The sequence below is a fragment of the Emys orbicularis genome, chromosome 23 (genome assembly GCF_028017835.1).
Source record: "Emys orbicularis isolate rEmyOrb1 chromosome 23, rEmyOrb1.hap1, whole genome shotgun sequence".
Taxonomy (NCBI): domain Eukaryota; kingdom Metazoa; phylum Chordata; order Testudines; family Emydidae; genus Emys; species Emys orbicularis.
Genome location: NC_088705.1, coordinates 10907290 through 10926611, shown reverse-complemented (window position 1 = coordinate 10926611; position 19322 = coordinate 10907290). Strand labels below are relative to the sequence as shown.

General features: G+C 48.4%; 1 protein-coding gene across 1 annotated transcript in view; it reads left to right on the top strand.

Annotated features, from left to right (window-relative positions):
• SLC9A1 (solute carrier family 9 member A1) overlaps positions 1-19322 on the top strand; it is a 53567-nt gene that overhangs the window by 14930 nt on the left and 19315 nt on the right. The gene's annotated exons all lie outside the window — the stretch shown is intronic.

Here is a 19322-nt window from a genome sequence, read left to right as displayed (position 1 = left end):
CACGCTGCTTATGTTTATCTCTTTCCTCCCTCTGCCTTATCAGCCCCCCCCAGCATCTGTTCCCTTGCCCCAAGAAGGGGTAAGCAAGGGGCTGAAAGGAGCGGGTCCTCTTGGTTTGTACTGTTGCTTATTTGCCAAATCATAAGAGGTTAATTTAGGGAGGATTTAATGTTGCACCTTGACCAGGTCCATCCTCTCTGGGAGGAAGTAAGGAAGGCCCCAATAATGAGCCTTCCTCCTTGCCAAGGCGACAAACCGCATGTTTGCTCTTTGAAGCCACTTCTAAAATGGTTTTATGTGGCTAGAAGAGCCATGACGTAGGCCTGATCTAAACACTGCTCTAGTAGAGGCTGCAGCAAAGAGGTGCAGTCTCCCCCCGGTGTGGACTTGGGTTAGCTGAAATGTGTTACACACCGATAAATAATACAAGACCCTCTTAAAAACTGTGTAGCTGAGTTGGTAAGTAAACAAGTCAGGATCTTTGTGGTCTCCTGCAAGAGACCGGTGCACCAGATATGGTTCTGTGAGCTGCTCACCTCTGGAGCACTCGGAGAAGTGTTTGAATAACTGATCCATCCAAATTCATTCATTATTTTGGAGGAAGGGGAACAAGGAATCGGTCAAACTGTCCCTGGCCTGTTTAGAAAGATTAACTGGTCTGGATGAGCAGCTGCCTAGGTCAGGATAATAAAATTAATTGGTGGAAACTTAGGTGCTGTTTAGTGCTGGCCTGGAAATGTGCAGGCTTGTAAGAACAAACCACAAGTAAGATTTGCTGTCTTTGTTTCCAGTGTGGGTGGAAATGGTTTGTTTGTTTTTGTTTTTAATTGTCTGCTATACTCTGTAGTTATCTGACTTCAGGGCCAATGCTTTATAGAGGGCTGAATGGCAGGGACAGCAGTCAATCAGAAGAACTCACTCACACTATTTCTAAACAGGAAATCTGTTCATGTGTTGTGCTTTTTGACTTATTAGTAGTCACTAGATGTAAGATTTGATGGAGGAAAGGAAGTGTGGAGCGTGGACACTCAACTGTTCCCTTATTGCACTGAACTTGCTGGTCTCTCATAGCAGATCCTTTTCTGCAATACCCTTAACATTTGAGTAGCTAGAACAGCAGACTAGAAATCCTAACTCTTGGATTCTGTTTCTGTCCTTGCCATTTACCTCCTGCATGACACTGCGCAAGTCACCGATGCTCTCTGTGACTCAATTTCCCCATTGCTCTAGATGGATATAGTCAGTGTTAGACTTAATTAACATTTGCTAACCACTGAGAGCCCTTTGCCTTTCTTCAGCACCTTCTGTCTGAGGATCTCCATGTCCTTGACAAACATCCAAAACTTCAGCCTTGCAACATCCTTGGAGATGGGCAAGTATTAGCCCTGTTTCACGATGAGGCACAGCGTCTCAAACCAGGCGGCATAGCTGGAATAAGAACCCAGAGCCCCTGTCTCCGAGTCCTGTGCTTTAACCACAAGACCATCTTGCTTCTTTGGATGAAGGTTGCTGTATATTGTGGCTGGATCCTGGAACGCTGCCAAGTATTGTTCCATCTCATCTGGGCACAACAGCCAGCTAATCCTTAGGTAGCTTTAAAAAACAGAAATACAGTATCTATCTACAGTATCTAGGCACTCGTCCTGCACTCATCACCATGGTACCTGAGTGCCTTTTACCGTCACTTCAGCTGGAGGGATAGCTGCACCTTAGGGGTTACTGGAGACAGCTGGAAAGCAAATCTCTCTTGGTTTGATTTTGGCCAGCTCTAGAGATTAAGAAAGTGTATCCACTTGGCATGTGAGGCTTTAAACGTAAGAAGCCAGAGTTTATGGTGTTAGGTGTGATGGATGGAGAGTGGGAACAGAGTCGACTCTGCCCTCTAGTCCTAGCACGTCCTGCTGCTGGAAAAGGTCACAGCCACCATGTGTGCTGAAAGTGACTCCGATGGCAAGTTACAAATGAAATATTCTCTCTTCCCCCCCTGCCCCTCCCCCCACCTTATGGCTTTCCATTTGAGGGGCTCCTGGGCATGAGGCTATCCAGCAGAAGGCCTCTCTGGCCTGAATTCTAGGGAAGCAATCTCTCTGGCCTATACCAAAAGAAGCTTATGTACACTAACTTCTTTTGTTCCATCCACCCCAACAGGACTGCCTTCCAGGGCATCTATCTATCTGTTGCTGGTTGGGATTTCTTTCTTGGCTGGTTGACTGGCCTGGTCTGCAGCCTCCTTCTGTCAGCCTCTGTTCTCTGTCCGTGTTGAGACTTAACTCTGTTGCCACAGATGAAATGGAGCCTCCCACCCAAACTCTGAGGCCAAACACTGAATGAATGATTCCTGGGCTCATAGACATTCTGTTCCGCATCAAAGTGTCACCAGCCTTCTAGCGGATTTTAAAATGCCTTAATCTCACAGCCTTTTAAGGAAGAGATCAGAGTACCTTGTTCATTGTACATATTTTCTGTAGTTACATCATTGTTTTCATACTAAAGGATCCCAAAGTCCTGTACAAAATATACGCAGTGCCATTGAAATTTAGCTATTTTTGGGGTGGGAGGGCTGCCGCCAGGCAGACAAGCAGTATGCAACATACTGAATTGAGAATGGGATGGGGGATTTTAGTCATGGATGCATGGGTAAACCTCTACCAGCAGATCTTTAGTATCCACAGATAGCACATGCTACTTCTAAGATTTCATCTAATAGACCAGCTCACAGAAATTGCCTACATCTCAGTTCATCTCCCTCAGAAGGACAACGGGCTGATTCAACCCTGCTGAGACTTCAGCCTGTTCCTCCAGGGAATAAAGATATTTTGGAACTGATGCCAGGAGCTCAAAAGGCTCAGCTGCACTAGAGAATTGGTGTCACAAGAACCTGCAGTACCTGCAACACCTCTCACGTCTGTGCTCAGCCCTGTTTACATTGCATTTGCTCTGAGTAAGGTTCTTTGTTGGCTTGCTGAGCCATTGCAGTGTCACTGTGGACATTTTGTTCAGCTGCAATTGCTCCTCCCAACACCGTTCCTGACTGCCTCTCCCATGACCTCTGATCATGGCTGGATGCTCCAGAACATAGTAGATATTTCACTTGCAAAATACAAGCCTTAATTCTACACATCTATTTCTAGACATATACAGTTGATATGCGTGAAACTTGAGAGTTTGCCTTTTACAAGGAGAAAACTGGACAAAGCAGCGGATAGGGGTCTTGTGCCGGGAACTGTGTGATAAGTACCCACAATACAGAGCAGCAGGGATGCTGCGTATGGACAGAGTTTATGACCACTGTGGGCACCTCGCGGTGTTGCAGCTTGCAGGCTGAAATGGTGCAGTTTCCCAGGCTGTTCCCACCCTCTTAAGCTTTGCATGGTTCTGTGCTAGAATTTTTCTGCTAAAAATTATCCACCTTTGCAACTGCTGGGGGGAGTGATATAATAGACGGGACTCCAAATCTGGCAGTGGCTGTATGCTATAGAACTACTCCTGAGCAGTGGTAGACAACATGGGGCTTAATGTCCAGCACCTGCCTTTGAGCCCCATGTACACCAGTGCTCCCATTGGTGGAGCTGCGCCCAGTGAAAAAACAGGCGGGAAATCGGAGCAAAAAATTCCCTAGTGAAGACGAGGCCCTTGTGACCGAGATGTGGCCCAGATGCACCCTGCCCTGAAGCTGTAGCAGGGAGTGACTTACCGCAATAGAGACCTCTTCCTATGACTCCTCGTGCTATTATTGTGCCAGCTTTTAATGTGTTGGAACAGAGACTCTCACCTTATTGACTCAGCCCTGGTCCTGCAGGCTTTTCACTCTCAAAAAATGGAAAGATCGGCACTCATCCTAGGGGGCTTGTGTTGCTCTGGAAGGGGAGGATCTGCAGCCTGGACCTGTTTCCCTCTGTTTAGATGACTTGACCATCCTCAATGCCCAGTGAAATTCAGCTGTTTAAAGATACAATCTGCCTGTTCCAGCTATTGCTGGTCCCTGTGGCCTTTGCTCATCCTGGCAGCTGGAATTCATCAAAAGCTCTGAGTAACTGTTCCTTAAAAGACTGATGTTTTACATGCCTCGGGGGTGGGGAGTACATTTCTGTGGGTGGCTGGGTTACAGTAACCGTCATGAGTTCTCTCCTGTTCTGCGGTAACTCTAAAGCTTGGACTCATTCATAGCATGAGGGGCTGGCCTGATATGATTAACATTGTTAATCTGCAAAGTGACTGGGTCTGGGCAGGTCACTTTCTCATGTGGGTTTGGTTTCTTGTAGGCGGTAAGACTGTAGCATGTGAAGTTCAGCAAACTGTACCAGGTACCTGTTAATCTGCTAATATGGGAAACTCTACCTCCTTTAATCCATTAGGGGCTTTGTTTGCAGTAATAAAAGAAGGTGTGAAAAGCAAGGATCATTGTATTGTTATAAGGTGGGGTCTCCTTGTGAGCACATTTGTGGACTTTTTGTTTTGTTTTGTTTTTTTAATTCCTGGAAGGAGTGGTGAGAGACTCCAATGAGAGAGAGGAAGGATCATACTTTGAGGAGCTGGCAACAAATCTTCATAGCTATTAAACAGAAAACACCATTGCATCCTCCTTTGTTGGTACTTTCCAGAGCAGCGGTGGCCAACCTGAGCCTGAGAAGGAGCCAGAATTTACCAATGTACATTGCCAAAGAGCCACAGTAATACATTAGCAGCCCCCCATCAGCTCCCAGTGCCTCCTGCCCACCAGCAGCCCCACCAATCAGCACCTCCCCCTCCTTCCCCACACGTTCCGATCAGCTGTTTTGTGGCATGCAGGAGGCTCTGGGGGGGGGGGGGAGAGGAGAGCAAGGGCACAGCAGGCTCGGGAGGGGAAGGGGTGGAGTGGGGGCAGGGCCTGTGACAGAGCCAGGGGTTGAGCAGTGAGCACCCCCCGGCACATTGGAAAGTTGGCGCCTGTAGCTCCAGCCCCGGAGTCGGTGCTTATACGAAAGCCGCATATTAACTTCTGAAGAGCCACAGGTTGGCCACCCCTGTTCCATAGACATTCTTTTGAATTCAGTGCAAAGGCAAGACGTGCCTGGTAGCTTTGGTCACTGCAAAGCAGTTGGACACTTAACATTAGCTTGGGTGGGTTTCCACTCTGTATTCAGTGTTGTAGGCCCAACGCTCAGCCAGTATAAATCAGCCAAGGATCTGGCTGTGTGTGAGAAAAGAGAGCCCAAGGTCTGTACACAAGCTAAATGGGAACATTTTAGGAAGGTTGTCTTCTACAGGTCTCAGTGCAGATCTAAGTTACACAGGCCAACGTGTCTTTCCTAGACTTTAGTCCAGTGCCCCATGCCGGTATTAAGAGCTGCTTAATGCAGCAGGCAGCAATTCCGCATACAGGGCTAGAGTCATGTATTTTTCCCTTCACCCACCCAAATCATCTGTTGGTCTGAATGTCAGCAAATGGGGTTGATGTATTCAATGCCCACCCTTTGCAGACTGCAAATGGCTAGAAACTACAAACCAGGATGTTGATGCTAGTAGATCTTATCTAGCTCCTGAATGGGCCCATGTGTGAGGTGGTTCAGTGAGTTCACAGTTCATTGAGCTGATAGAATCTGTCTGAAATAACGATTGCTGCTTAGCAGCCTAGGTCAAAGTCCAAGGGCATTAGGGAAAGTTCGGATGGAGCTTGCATCCTTCTGTCTGAGGTAGTCCTAGGACTTTTTTTTTGTTCTTTCTTTCCCTTTCCTCCTCCTCCCACCTCCTTCAACAAGGCTTTTTGGGTGGATTCTGGCTCCAGAGCCCTTGATTGGTACTTTCTCTTGCCCCTCAACTAATGTCAGTGTTTTTGGAGGAGCAAACAGCCTGGCACCAGCCCTCACATACATCGCCCTGGGGGAGGAGAGCTGCAGTGGGGGGAGAAGCCAAGAAGTTTGGAGGTGAGGGGAAGAGCGTATGTGATGGCTTCCCAGGATTGTGGTTTTGGGCTCATCCCTCTTTAAATAAGGGTTTGGGGGATGGGGCAGGTGATTGAGTGACCTTGTGATTTAACTAATATAATAAGTGTTAAGGTCTTAACTGCAGGGCAGACATGAGCATTGGTTTTGGTCTATTGTTAGGTGTAAAACCACTAGCTGTTTAGTTCCCTCAGGACAAGTCCAGTCTCTGTCTCTACCCCAAAGCATCTAGGTTACTGCTGACTGCCTGGTGCTGCTGTGGTTGCATGAGCCCTAAGTCTGTCTTTGACTTTTATTTTTCGTATGGGTGGGCCGGTTGGTCCCATTTGCCACCCTGCCTAGTGGAGGGATGTGGATTTTTGAGGTAGAACTCTGTTAAAGCAGCTGGGCATAACATTCCGTAATGTCATAGGAAGCACTTTTGAATTCATAGCCACGCCTGTGTCTGGGGAAGATTAGCTAGGGGGCAGGGGATGCCTTTCAACTGACATTTTCCAGGATCCTCTCCCCAGAGTGAAGGAGGACACTGGAAACTCACTCAGTCTCTGGATAAATGAGTGACTGGAGGGAGGGGTTAGGGAACAGCTCTCCACCTAGCGAGGAGGTGAAGTCGCTGGGGAAGTAGCTAACTAGGAATCCGCATGGCAGGGGAGTTGGGGGATGGGATTTCTCTGCTTTCCCGCCTCCACGTGATGCTAGCCGATTAGTCCCAGATGCTTATTCCACAAACCCTCGCTCCAAAATGCACAGATATACAGGATTTTAATTAAGAGTAATCTCTTGCATTTCTGTGGATCTCAAGGCACTCATAAACACTAATTAAGCCTCGCAGCTCTGGGAGGTGGCAGTATTCTTATGGTGATACATGAGAAAACGGAGGTGAAGTCATTGTACCCTTGGAAACCGTCAGTCAGTGGTGGAGCTGGGAATAGGACTCGGGCCTATACTCCACCTGCCAAAGAACATTCCCTCCCCTGTTGTATGACAAGTTGCTCAACAGGAGTAAAGAAATGTGTGTGCATCAGAGACGTCACCCTGCTTAGACCTTAAGAGTGCCTGTCTGTCCTGCCTAGCACCGAAACCATGCGTTCTCCTAGTCAGTTCAGACAAAGAAGGTACCAATCTAGCGGCCGCTTCCCACCCCTACTCTGTCCTCTGCCTTTTTAAGTTCGTAGCTTCAGTCTGGTGGAAATTTTTGTCTTTTCCTAATGCTGGGCAAAAAGGAAACAGGTGCACTGGTTAGTTCCTCGGGGAGCAGGCCCCTTTCATTAAGCTGGTATAGAAGCGGTAGGGGGCCAGTGGAAGAGAGTTTAAATGGACATGGAATACAGTGGTCTTCAAAGGGCCAGCAGAAGGATATGAGAGAGGATGCTGGGATTCGTAGGTGGTGGGTGTAGTAGGACTGCAGCTGGATTAGGTACGTGGTTACTGTGGCAACAGGGGCTGGCCATATAAGTACCAAGATTAGGATAACTATTATGAGGGGGTCATGCTTGCTCCCCTGTTAAGCAGCCACAGGCATCTAGTGACTGGATCACAGTTTATCCACCTCCTAGAGTGACTCTGGCTTCAACGCAGCCAACAGTATAGTTGGGCTGATCCTTTTTGTATAGGGGAGCAGGAGCCTGTCAATCCCTCTGAAAGCAGTAAATAACACTGGGGGAGGCTGTTCCGGCTGGTTGCTGAAATGCATATACATTTCAGCACTTATCCCCTCTGTCGAGTCTAGGAAGAGCGGCATCCTTGTTCAGTCTCTTACTGCTGCCTCTTTGGATGGTGTTGACCTGCCAGCTTCAGCCTCCTAAAGCGTTAAAGGTAGCCCTGTTGTGAAGACTCTGGTGTTGCACAGAGACCTGAGGTGTGTGTGCAGCTGTCTGTCTTGCTGGAGCAAGCTATCTGCAGTGTCCTTCAGAAGGGCAGCCCCAACTGAGCGTGCTCCGCTCCCCTCCTGCGTTAATCTATTTTCCAGCTGTTCATGATTTCCCCCCCCCCCCCCCGTGCTGTGTTTGGAACAGCGCTGGGTCTAGTTCCATGGTGTATTTCCAGTGAGGTGGGAGCTACAGAGTTTTGTTGGGAGCCTTGCTGCCTTCGCAGTGGCTGAGCTGTGCTGGGAACTGCAGTTTTGCTGCAGACGTAACTTTTTGCTCTTCGTTCTGCGCTGTATGCATCAGCTGACTGAGTAGAGACTGTAGGAGGGAACCATGTTTCTCCTTTAAGACTGCATCGAGACTACCCTCCCATCAGGGTCGAAGAGCTAGTTATAACAGCAAAGGAATAACCACAGTTAATTGGGGGGGGGTCCTGTCTGGAACTTGATGACTTGGGGATTTTTATTCTTCATTGTGTCGGGTGCCTAGTGTCACCTAGAAGTCACACAAAAGAGCAACATCTTCCTGCCCTGGGTATTCAGCACTCTCTAAAAAGGGTTATTGCTGTAATAGATAAAAAAATATCTATTGAAAAGCAGCATGGGCTGGTGGGCTGAGCATCAGGATTTCCTGGGTTCTATTCCCAGCTCTGACCCTGAGTCATTGCATGGCCGTGGGCAAGAGACTTCCTCCTCCTCTCACTGCCTCAGTTTCTCCCATTCTGGAAAAGAGGAACGGTAACTCGTAAGATGTGTATGGAGATGGAAGTGTGTTCCCTGCAATAATAGTGGGGCTTGTTATTCAGAGCACTAAGTTTAGAGAACCTAATTTTAATGGTGACTGGCTGCATAGATTATTTAGGTTAATCTTTCTATCTGCCCAATGGGACTGAGTGCTCAGTCTAGAATATACCATCAGAGATGCTTAGTTTTGCAGTTCTCAAACTGTGGATAACATGCTTGTTAACCGCAAAAATGTTTTTAAATAAATAATGTATAGAGGTGAGAAATAACAGACCTCAACCCTATCGTCCCTCTGCAAATTTGTGTACATGCAGTCAATCCCTAACCTCTCTCTCAAAGTGCAAAGTTTCAAAAAGTTCAATGACTAGAAGATTGTTGGGGGTGGAATAGATCTGGACAAGAAGTCTGGAGATAAATGTGAGAAGGGAGGGATAGGCAGTAGAAACAAAAGTGAAACTATTGGAGCAGCATATTCCAGAAGTCTTGAGGTCTTTTAGTGTAGCCTTCATTGATTTGAGATCTACCATACCATTCTCTCACTAGAAGGGAAAACCTATAATGGCAGCAGGCCGTAAAAGAGACCCAGTTTGGGTCTCCTCTATCTCTGACTTGTGAAGAATATGTATTAAGGTTATAACAACCAACCAGAATGCACTTTTATGTAGAAATCCGTGATTAAATCGAGTCTTCCTGATTAGTGATTTAAATCAAATCCACCCTGCTGAAAAGCTCTTTGTCTGCTCGAGCCCTGCAGTTTTTGGCTAAGGACATTGATACAGTGCCCTGTATCCCCACTGGCCTGACTGTAATGTAGACAGGGTGCTGTGTGTAGGAGAGGAGGATATTAAACAGTGAAAAGGTGCTGGATCTCCAGCCATGGGATCACAATTAGAGCTCTGGTGAAGTGAGGTTTCCAGTCTGGAGTACCGCTGTCCTAGACTCCTCTCCATTCAGAAAACTGAAGTAAAATTCCCATGGCCATCCACCTTCTGCTCAGGTGAGGGTCTGCTCTGCTGCAACGGACGTACAGTATCCTAGCCCTCGGACTCCACTGGGAGCAGGCTCCAGCCCTGATTTACGGTGGATCTTTCTCCCTTTTCTCCCTTGCTCGCAACATTTGCTCTTAGCCGGAGGATGCTCCTTGGCAGAGCAGGGTCAGATGATACCAAAGGAAGCTCTTGAGCTTTCAAGCAACTTTCCCTTAGCTGCAGGGGATGTCCCCTTTGCTCTGTGGCTGATAGTAGGACTATTATGCACCACTATCCAATTATGCACATTGTCCTGTTAGTGAAACCCATGCCACTGTCCTCCTGCATTGTTGTCTGTGAACACGTGGGAGCTTGAGGTAGAAAAGGGAGGCTTACAAGGTACTTAGGTTACATCTGAGACTCTCCATTGGGCTTGGCTGGAGTTTCCAAGCTCTTCAAAACTCTAGGGCTGAAGCCATGTGCCTGACTGAAGCCCCATTGTTACGTGGTGTGGATGGCAGTCATCAAAGCTGTCTGATTTGCAGGATCCTCATGGCGCTGGGGCAACAGCCTGTACTGGGGACAAGCTGTATCGTTTGCAGTCATCCTTCCCAATGCAGAGAGGCAGTCTGGCTCCGACTCTGTTCTGGTTCAGTTGGGCAGCAACCCATGTAAATGCAAACGTTATCATGGGAACTCAGCATGCTCTGGCTCCTCTCCCATCCCTCTGCTTTGTTTCAAGACATTGGTTTTACAGGACTTGGAATTGAACAAAAGCAGAGTGAATATGTGAAGTACATTTTCCTCCCTTGTTTCTTAATCTTTTCCATTATAGGAGGGGTGTTAACTGGGGGGCCCTGGCATATGCATTTTGCCTGGGCATCTTCACTGGGACAGTGCTCTTCACGGCTGGAATGTAGGTAGGAACCAGACCTGTAGTCCCTCTAGTACTGTCCTATCTCAGACCGTGGCCAGTACCAGATGCTTCAGAGGAAGGTGCAAGAAACGCCAGAAGGCACAATCTCTGTTACTTGCCATGAGAGGAAATTTCTTCTGAACCCCAGGCAGTTAGTGACTAGTGCCTGTCCTAAGTGTTTTTATGCTATCTGACATAATTGTGGATATTTTTAAGAATAGACTTGTGAGTAATCGTCTTTTAAATCCTGCCAAGCTGTTAACCCCAATTAGACCTTGTGGCAGTGAGTTCCACAGGGTAATTATGCATCATGTAAAACAAAAAGAGGTTTTGCTTTTATTAGTTAGAAACTTACCGCCTTTCAGTTTCATTGGACTCCTTGTTCTTGTACAGCACTATGAGAGGGTAAATAGACACCCACTGTCTATATTTCTCTACAATACATATGCAGTGTTGCTGTTAAACAGCTGCCATTTTCCAACCCAGAGGTGGTACCATTTCAGTGGTGGGTGAACTGGTTCCTAGATATACCATCGATAATCTAGCAGTAAAACACGTTGGAATTAAAGGCATAGTATCAGTTACTATTACTGAGCCGTCTGCTGGGATTCCAGCAAAAGAGTTGCTTTGGAAGTTAAAGTAGGAGAAATGTCGGCATTTCTCAGACTTGGCAACTTTTTCTGCTCCAGCCCTAATATTTAGCTTCCAGCCTGTTTTGCAACCTCTTCCTGCTCAATCTGTTGCCAAATCCGACTTGTTCCATGGCACGGGGTGGATTCTTTTTTGATTTGATTAGCTATAATCCAGGCTATCGCTGTCAGCAGCCCAAGAGACAGCATATGTCCTATTAGATCAAAATCCTGATGCTGCGTCTGACTGTGGCTGACAAGCTGTTCATGCAGCAGTGGGGGGTGGAGAAAAAAATAAATGATCCAAACGCTGTCCATGGATGGGGTAGGAGAGTGCACAAAGAATACCTTCCAGACCGCCCCTCCCTGGGCAACTATGTACAGCCAGATTGCCTCGAGAGAGGGGAAGCCTGGCCCAGTGGTTAGGCCTAGGACTTGGGAGATCTGGGTTAAATTCCCTGTTCCGCCATAGACTTCCTGTGTGACCTTGGGCGAGTCACCCAGGCCTAGATCCATAAAGGTCTTCCACTGAATTCAGAAGTTAGGAAACCTAAATTCCTTTGTGGATCTGGGCCTCAGTCTCTCTCTGCCTAAGTTCCCCATCTGTAAAATGGGGATAATAGCACCTCTGTATCCCACGAGGCCGTTGTGAGGGTTAAAGCTTATGGAGCGCTTTGAGATCTACTGATCAATAATAAATACCACCAAGCCTCGATAGCACTTTTCTCTTAGCTGCAGTGGTACAAATGTTAGCTCTAGTTAAAAGATCACCTCCCATCACCACCACTCACCTCCTGCCATAGTGAGGGGCCAGTTTATGATGGTGTCCACTGGTAGCAAACATGACTAATAAGTGTGAGATCCGTTTTTCATTCTTCACCCCCTATTTCTTCTCTTGTGTCACCTGGGACGTTTCCTTCCCAGGTTTGGACTCCGCCCGAATGTGACTTCTTCTTCGAAAGTTTGAGGAAAATCAGCATAACAGGTTTTGGAGCCATTAGCGAGTAAAGAAAGCGGGCGCTGGCTGACATCAAGCAGCTGCATAATACTGACGTTGGACATGGCTTGCTGAACCTAATTCTCAGTGCCAAAGGGAAAACGCCCCATGCCGTTCTGTCGAAAAGCAGATCCATCTCTCTAAAGTTCTTTTATTAATATTTATACAGCACTCCACCTTCAGATGTCCAAGTGCTTTACCAGGCAGCTAGACTCCACTCCTGCAGTGGGTAGCACACAAGTGGGCTTCTCCAGTGGGCCTTTGCATGAGCAGAGGGTCCCTCACTGCTAGTCTGCCCACATATGATCAAATGTAGGTACAAGGCCTTAATCATAAACATTTTAAAATTGAGTGCTTGGACTTGCTCAGCCGAGCCGCTTCTGTTTGCCTTTCAGTGACAGGCTGACAGTAAATCTGTTTAGAATGTGGGGCGTCTATTGAAACTCATCAGCGTGGGCGATGTCTTCACTGCAACACTTAGCCAACTCTGCGTAAGAGCACGCCTATCTCAATGCAAAGTCCTAGTGGAGACAAGGCACAGCTAGTTTATTACTTTGACTAGGTGCCAGGTTGGGAATGTAGGGTTGACCTTGACTAACCACACAGGTAAAAACTACCTGTCCCTTGCCTCCACTAAGTTTTTACATTGAGAACAATCTTGAGTTACCAATCTCAGTGTAAAATCCACACCTTTTTTGCAGTGACAGTACAGCCTCTGAGGCATCCTTAATTGCTTAAAAGAGCATACATTTTAGGTGCAAGTCATTTAAGGGCAAGAGGAGCTTATGCTGCGTTCAATTTCCCTGAAGTGAACGTTGAGAGCTCTGGTTGGGAACTTGAAAAAATTAGTGTCTGCCTTAACCCTAACCTGACCACGTTGCATATGGATAATAGTTTCTCTGTCTGCCTCTTTAAATGCATCTTTAACTTCTGTTTGCCCATATGTGCCGGAACACATGCAGGATGTGACATGGCCAAGTCAGTGTTTTAATAGAAACCTCTATCTTTTGGATTTCCTTTTCCTTGATTGTTTGATTTCTCAGCCCTAATGTTGACTCAGCTTTCTTGCATTTGATAGTTTTTATGGCATTTGACGTGTCTGATAGCAAGAGTCATTAGCCCCAGAGATCTCCCCCCCCCCCCCCATGCAGCATTCTGCCTAAACGAGCTTCATACACTCCTGTGTAAGCTGGCTTGCTGTTACTGCTCCTAGCTCATTAGCAAGGGAAGGCTGTTTACTCTTCTCAGGCATCCTGTGTGAGTCATTTTGTAATAACTCTGCTCTGCCTGAGGAGATCCTTCCCCTCTGGGATTTTTCCTACGGAGACTTAAAATAAATAAATAAATAAATAAATCAGGCTTCTGCCCTGTGCTGCCGCGAAAAATGATTTACTTCTGAAATCAGGATGCCAAGGAGCAGTAATGGTCTCCAATGTCCGTTTCGTTCATTTGAAATAGGGATGTAGGTTCTTTGGGGCTGGGGCCGTCTTCCTGTTGTGTGTTTGTACAGTGCCTGTCATCACGGGGTCCTGGTCCGTGACTGGGGCTCCTAGATGCTACCACAATACAAATAATCAGTGCTTAATTTTGTGCCAGGGCTTGGCAGTTTGTAGCCCCAGCACTGCTGGGCTTGCCGCATCTGTTACGAAAGTTTAAAAAAAATAGATGGCCTGAGCCCTGGCACGTCTGTCTTTACAAATTAAGCACAGCGAATAATTAATATTTTACCTGAACTAGATATGCCCAGTTCTGTATGCTGACAATCCATGCGCATCAGACATCTAGATTTGCCCGAGATCAGCATTCACCTGGGCCAGGTATTCCATTTGGATTGTTAAAATAAAGAGAGCCCTGACTTGATTTGTTGTGTGGCATTTTACAGCCAGTTCCATGTCTTTTTCTCTTACCCTATTTTGTGCTTACATAGCTTACATCCCAGAGGGTCCCAACGCACTCTCCACACATTGTACAGACAGGAATTGCTTTGCTAGGCTCCTGAACACAGCAGGGGCTGAAGAGCACACAACACAACAGTTTAGGGCAGGAAGTGAAGAACACACAATCCATTTGGAATCGCAGGAGGATTGGAGAGCAGCAAAACATAACATTTGTATGCCCGAGTGAACCCATGCTGGGTTCAATCCTGAGATGACAAATAGCTTGTATAACCCTTATGCAACACCTTCAGCAGTTGAGCAAGCCCATGCAGTCTGTAAATATCCCACATGGAAACTACCAGGCCCTCCGTGCAATGCTAGACCGCTCATGTTACCCTGAAGGGAACAGAGATCTAAATGGTGGTTCAGCCCTGGGAGGCAAGAAGAGAACTGATATTGAAGCCCAGGGCTGTGTTCTGGACTGAAGCTATTGGTAGCAGGGCAGGTTCTGCATTCAAAGGTAGAGCCTCTGCCTCTTCTTAAAGGAGCTTGGAGAATGAGCGCCGCCGGTGGCCTCTGTCCTTTGTACGGCGCAGATGTATCGCGCTCCCATCTGCGACGTACAGCACGCAGAAAGCTTGAGAGAAGATGAGAGCTTCTAACGAGGCAGGGGAAGGTTCCCTTGGTAACAGCAATGAGCAAGTGATGTGAATGGGTGCCAGGGAACCTTAGCTCTGGTGTCCTGTGCCTGCTTCACTTAATGGGAGAAAGATGTACATAATTTTCTCTTGAACGATCCCCACGCAGCTGGGAGGTGAGGATGCTGCAAGCTTTTATAAAGCCTGCTCTAGTTGTTTTAATATTGGATTAGCCTCTGCCTTTCAGGGGGTGGCAGTTTTTAGGCTGGGATCCCTGTTCCAATGGGATGATAATCAGAAGGCCAATTGTCACGAAATACCTTGGCGCTCTTCACTGAATGAACAAGGCCCTGCATGCTTCGCAGAGTTCCCCTGGCAAGCTTGCTGCTTGGCACATGTTCTTATTGGGGTAAACTGTACCGGAAAGCTACCTTGCCCCAGCGGATATGGCTGCTTAGCCCTTGAGGAGCAGTCTGCCTCTGCAGAGTTCCTCTGGAATAAATCAACCCTCGCAGCTTCACTCAGAGGTCCAGGGAGGTAAATGCTATCCCCACTTTACAGATGGGGAAACCGAGGCACACAGACACGTGACTTGCCCAGAGTCTCACGGGAAGTCGGTGTCGGAGATGGGGTTAGAAGTCAGGTGTTAGAACTTTGGCCTTGCTTGTGTGTCACAAGCCTGCACTGCAAGGGCCATTCTCTCCCACTCACTGCCCTGCCTCCCTTTCTCACATCAGGCCTGGTGCACTATGGTGGGTGTGCTCTCCACTCCACACTGCTGCCATAACGGTCTGTTTTTACCCCCTCCCCGCCCCACCATGCTCCTTGCTTTCCTATCGTTGGCGGGCTGAGGCTGGTAATTGTCTCCATGGGATCACAGCAGTAGCCCGGTAGAAGTAAGCTTTTGTGCGCTCTTTAAGGAGAGAAGAAGGTGGGGAGTGAACGTGTTGAAATTCAGCAAGATCAAAGGCATAATTAATGCGCAGCCCATGCAAGTTTATTTTTAGGGCTTCACAGAAAGGCGGTAGATGTTTAATTCACACTGGCCCACGGATGCTCCAGATTAATGGAATCCTGAGAGCTATAGGGACAAAGTGAGGGACACTGAACTGTTAGGGGGAGAGGGTATTATTCAATACTTGAACATATTTAGCAAGTGACACCTGACTGACTCGCTGCCGATTTCTTGCAATGCATGTAGCTTAAGCCCTGATCTGGCTAGGGCTGATGTGCATTAGATCAGTGTTTCTCAACAAAGGTCTATGGATTGGTGCTGGACCGTAGCAGCCTCCTTGCCGGACCCTGAGATTTCCCTGAAGGCAGCAAGCCGGTCCCTGGTATCAAAAAGGTTGAGAAACACGAATATCCTATGCAGTGGAAGTACAAACCTTTTCAATCCTCTGCTTTAACGCCTCTCCTGGGAAACAGACACGTGTATTAAAGACGCGACTTAGGGTAAGTGAGAGACGTGGCTGTGTCTGGTAGTGGCAACGGAAGTGGTCCAGCACCAAAAGCCATGTGTCCTGTCACTGGCAGGGTCAGGGACCCGGGTACACTCCACTGCCACCCCTGCTTTTTGTGCAAGGCAGAAAGCAGGTTGGTTTTAGCCTTGAAGCCCCAGGGGCTGGTTGGCAAAGGTGCTGATCATCCGCAGCTCCAGTCAGTCCCTGGGGGTGTGTTTATGCTGCAAGTCTCGGAGCCTGGGTCAGCTAGCTTGGGCTTGCAGGAGTCAGGCTGCAGCATTAAAAATAGCAGTGCGGACATTCGGGCTTATGCTGGAGTCTCATGGGGTCTCAGAGTCCCAGCTCCAGCCTGAGCCCAAATGTTTACACTGCAGTTTGGTAGCCCCCGACCTGGGCCAGCCACATGTGGGTCTTTTACTGCCGTGTAGACAAATCCCGATAGCTCATCACCTCTGGAGGGGCCCATTTCCTAGGGCGGGAGATTGAAGTAACATACAGCACGGTCGCATTTCTGCCGTATGTTCCTGCCTCAGTGTGCCTAATATAGGAGCTGAATGATTCCCCCCACTCCTCCCTCTATTGCCCGCTAGCAGATGCGAAAGGCAGGGGATGCTTTTCCCTCCTCTCCAGATCCTCAGCCGCCTTCTGCCCTCCCGTCCCCCTCAGACTCTTAAATTGTGTGTGACAATGGCAAGTCTGGTACATGGAGATTAATTGCAACTGTCTAAAAGTAATTCCACTGGATGTGCCTTCTTGGCAGCTGGTGCCAGAGGTAACCGCATGCATCGGGGGACTAGTAATGGGGTTAAGAGCCTCTGTTCTCCAGGTTTCTGGTTAAAAGCCAACCCAGGGCTGCAGTGACCGGATGACTATCTGGCCTGCGTGACATGAATTGGACAATGGCCAAGTGTCCACCTCATGCCGATTTACTGTCACTGGCACCCCTTGGTCCCCTCGCTAGCTTCAGCAGAGGTCATGGACTCAAAGGGCCACATAGACCGAACTCCCCCCTCACAGATGGACGGTTCCACACTTGCATGTGCTTCAGACTTGAGGCTCATGGGCAGGGCAAGAAGTTTGCACAGTTGCAACCTTTGCCTTCGCTATTCTGTTCTCTGGGGCTATCAACCCTACGTTTTCTCCCAGCACTAAAATTCACCTATTTTAAAAAAAAAAAAGTCCCTTGGTCACACACATCCACCCCTTCCACCCCCCCCCCCCCCAAAGTCACCAATGCTCTGGGGCTGCTTACTCAGAGCAAGGCACTCTAATAGGTGGGGGTGGGCAGGAGCCCCTCCCCTAGAAGCAGCCAGTAGGCACTGGTGCGATGGTCGTTCTGGGCCGAGCACCCTGAGAAATGAAGCAGGAGCACTAAGCGTTTTCACTTCTCTCCTTCGTTTAGACGTTACTGCGTCTGAGGTCTGCAAATGCCCCTTCTGCTATTAGAGCTTTGCAGCGTCACAAAGTCCTCGTTCAGCCCAGAGCCCAACCCCGGGCTGGCTAGTTTCCCGTTGTGGGGATGGAAATAACCCCTACCCCACATCGGAGCTCTGCTCCCGCTGCGCAGTGAGGGAGTGGCTGCGGTTTGGAGGCGGTGGAAGCTAACGTCATTTTAAGTCTATTTCCGTCCTTTAGGCCTGTTCATTGTAAATCCTATAAACCTGGGGGTACGTAATCCACTCTAGTGATCAGAGCAAACTGCTGACTCACTGCTTGACCGTCAGCCACGCACTCGAATTCGTGCCTCTGCCGTCCCAGCGCTCAAATCGGGTGAAAGCCGCAGGATGTCATGGCGGAGCAGAGGCTGTCTCTGAGCTCTGCATTCCCAGCTGAACTAGGCACTTGCTATCCAGATCTACGTTTGCTCACGCTGCAAGAGGCTTGCCTCGCACGGTTGGCTGGAAGGCAGGAAGCCCCGTCTGCCTGATACACAAGCTGCAGATGTCCTCTCCCCTGCGCCTGACTTGCTGGCTCGCTAGTTTACCTTGCAGCTAGGCACCTGCAGAGATGAAGCCGGGTTGGGTTTTGTTTCCCTCCCTAAGTCAGGTGTTAAAAGTGTTACTAGTTTCTCTCAGCTTCCTTAATTATTACTTTGAAAAGCCTATCAGAAGTCTGCTAGCCAGAGAACTAAACCTGCTAGCCAGAAGCCAATGGGAGGGGGCTGGGGGGAGACACGGGATCGAGCTCCAGCAGCTCTACTCCTCCTAAGCCCCTGGAGAGAAGGATCCTGAGATCCATGACCGCCTGTCCCAAGGCTCCAGCTCTCATATCTGTCTCTGACTGGTAGGTGATGGATAAATTTCAAGTCCTTCCCTGTAGCCACCTGTAGGTTCCCCATTTTGGCCCCCAGAGGGGACAACGTGTTCTTTTTCTCCCCCACCCCTCTGGGGCCCTTTAGCCCAAAAACCCCCTGCTATGCAGGAGCCGCTATTTTTTTCTTGAAACTTTAGATGATGAGGTGTGGGGAGAGGAAGGGGGGGGGGATGGGGGTCATCCTCCCCCATGATAAGCCCCAGGGCCTACCTGTGCTGCTGCTTCATTTTTCCAAGCAGTCACCAAGAAAAACAAACCTGATTCTTATCACTTCAGCACCTGCCTGCTGGGCTCTGAATATAACGGAACTGACCAGAGCCTTGTTAGCTTTCCTCAAGCTGCCGCAAGGTGAAACCATGGGCAGCACCAGAGGCACTGGGGCTGCGTCTCTGCAGATTCAGGAGGAAAGCATTGCGCTAGTTCCCCTATGGAAAGTTCTCTTTGCAGCCGTGTAAGGGCTGCAACTTCTTATATGTTTATTTGTAGTGCATGGGCCAGGACCCCATTGTCCTCGGTGCTGTACAAACACACCACAAAAAGATGTCCCCTATCCCAAAGAGCTTTCAATCCATGTAGAAAATCTTCGGTTCGATGATTGATAACTTAGACCCCTTCCCTCACTGGGGAAAGCTTCCTGTTTGCCACGTCACCAAGAACAGATGGTACAGCCATGCGCTCGGAGGAATGAAATGGCCAAGCTGCTAACAAAAGCATGGGATCTCTCATTTAAAATCCGCCCCTGTGCCAGGAAACTGGAGGGTAGCATATGTGCCTCGCGTCTTAAAAATAAAGCACTGGGTAAAATCCAGGGAATTGCATCAGTATCCGGAAACTTGGTTGAAATGTTGGTTTAAAAGAGGATTATAAAACGCCTCTCTGGAGCACTGGCTGGATCTGGTGTAACGATTCCTACACCAGCGGAAGGGAGTGCTATGGGAGCTGGGTCTAGGTGTACAGTGAGCTCGCATCCTGCCCTCCTTCCCCCACGC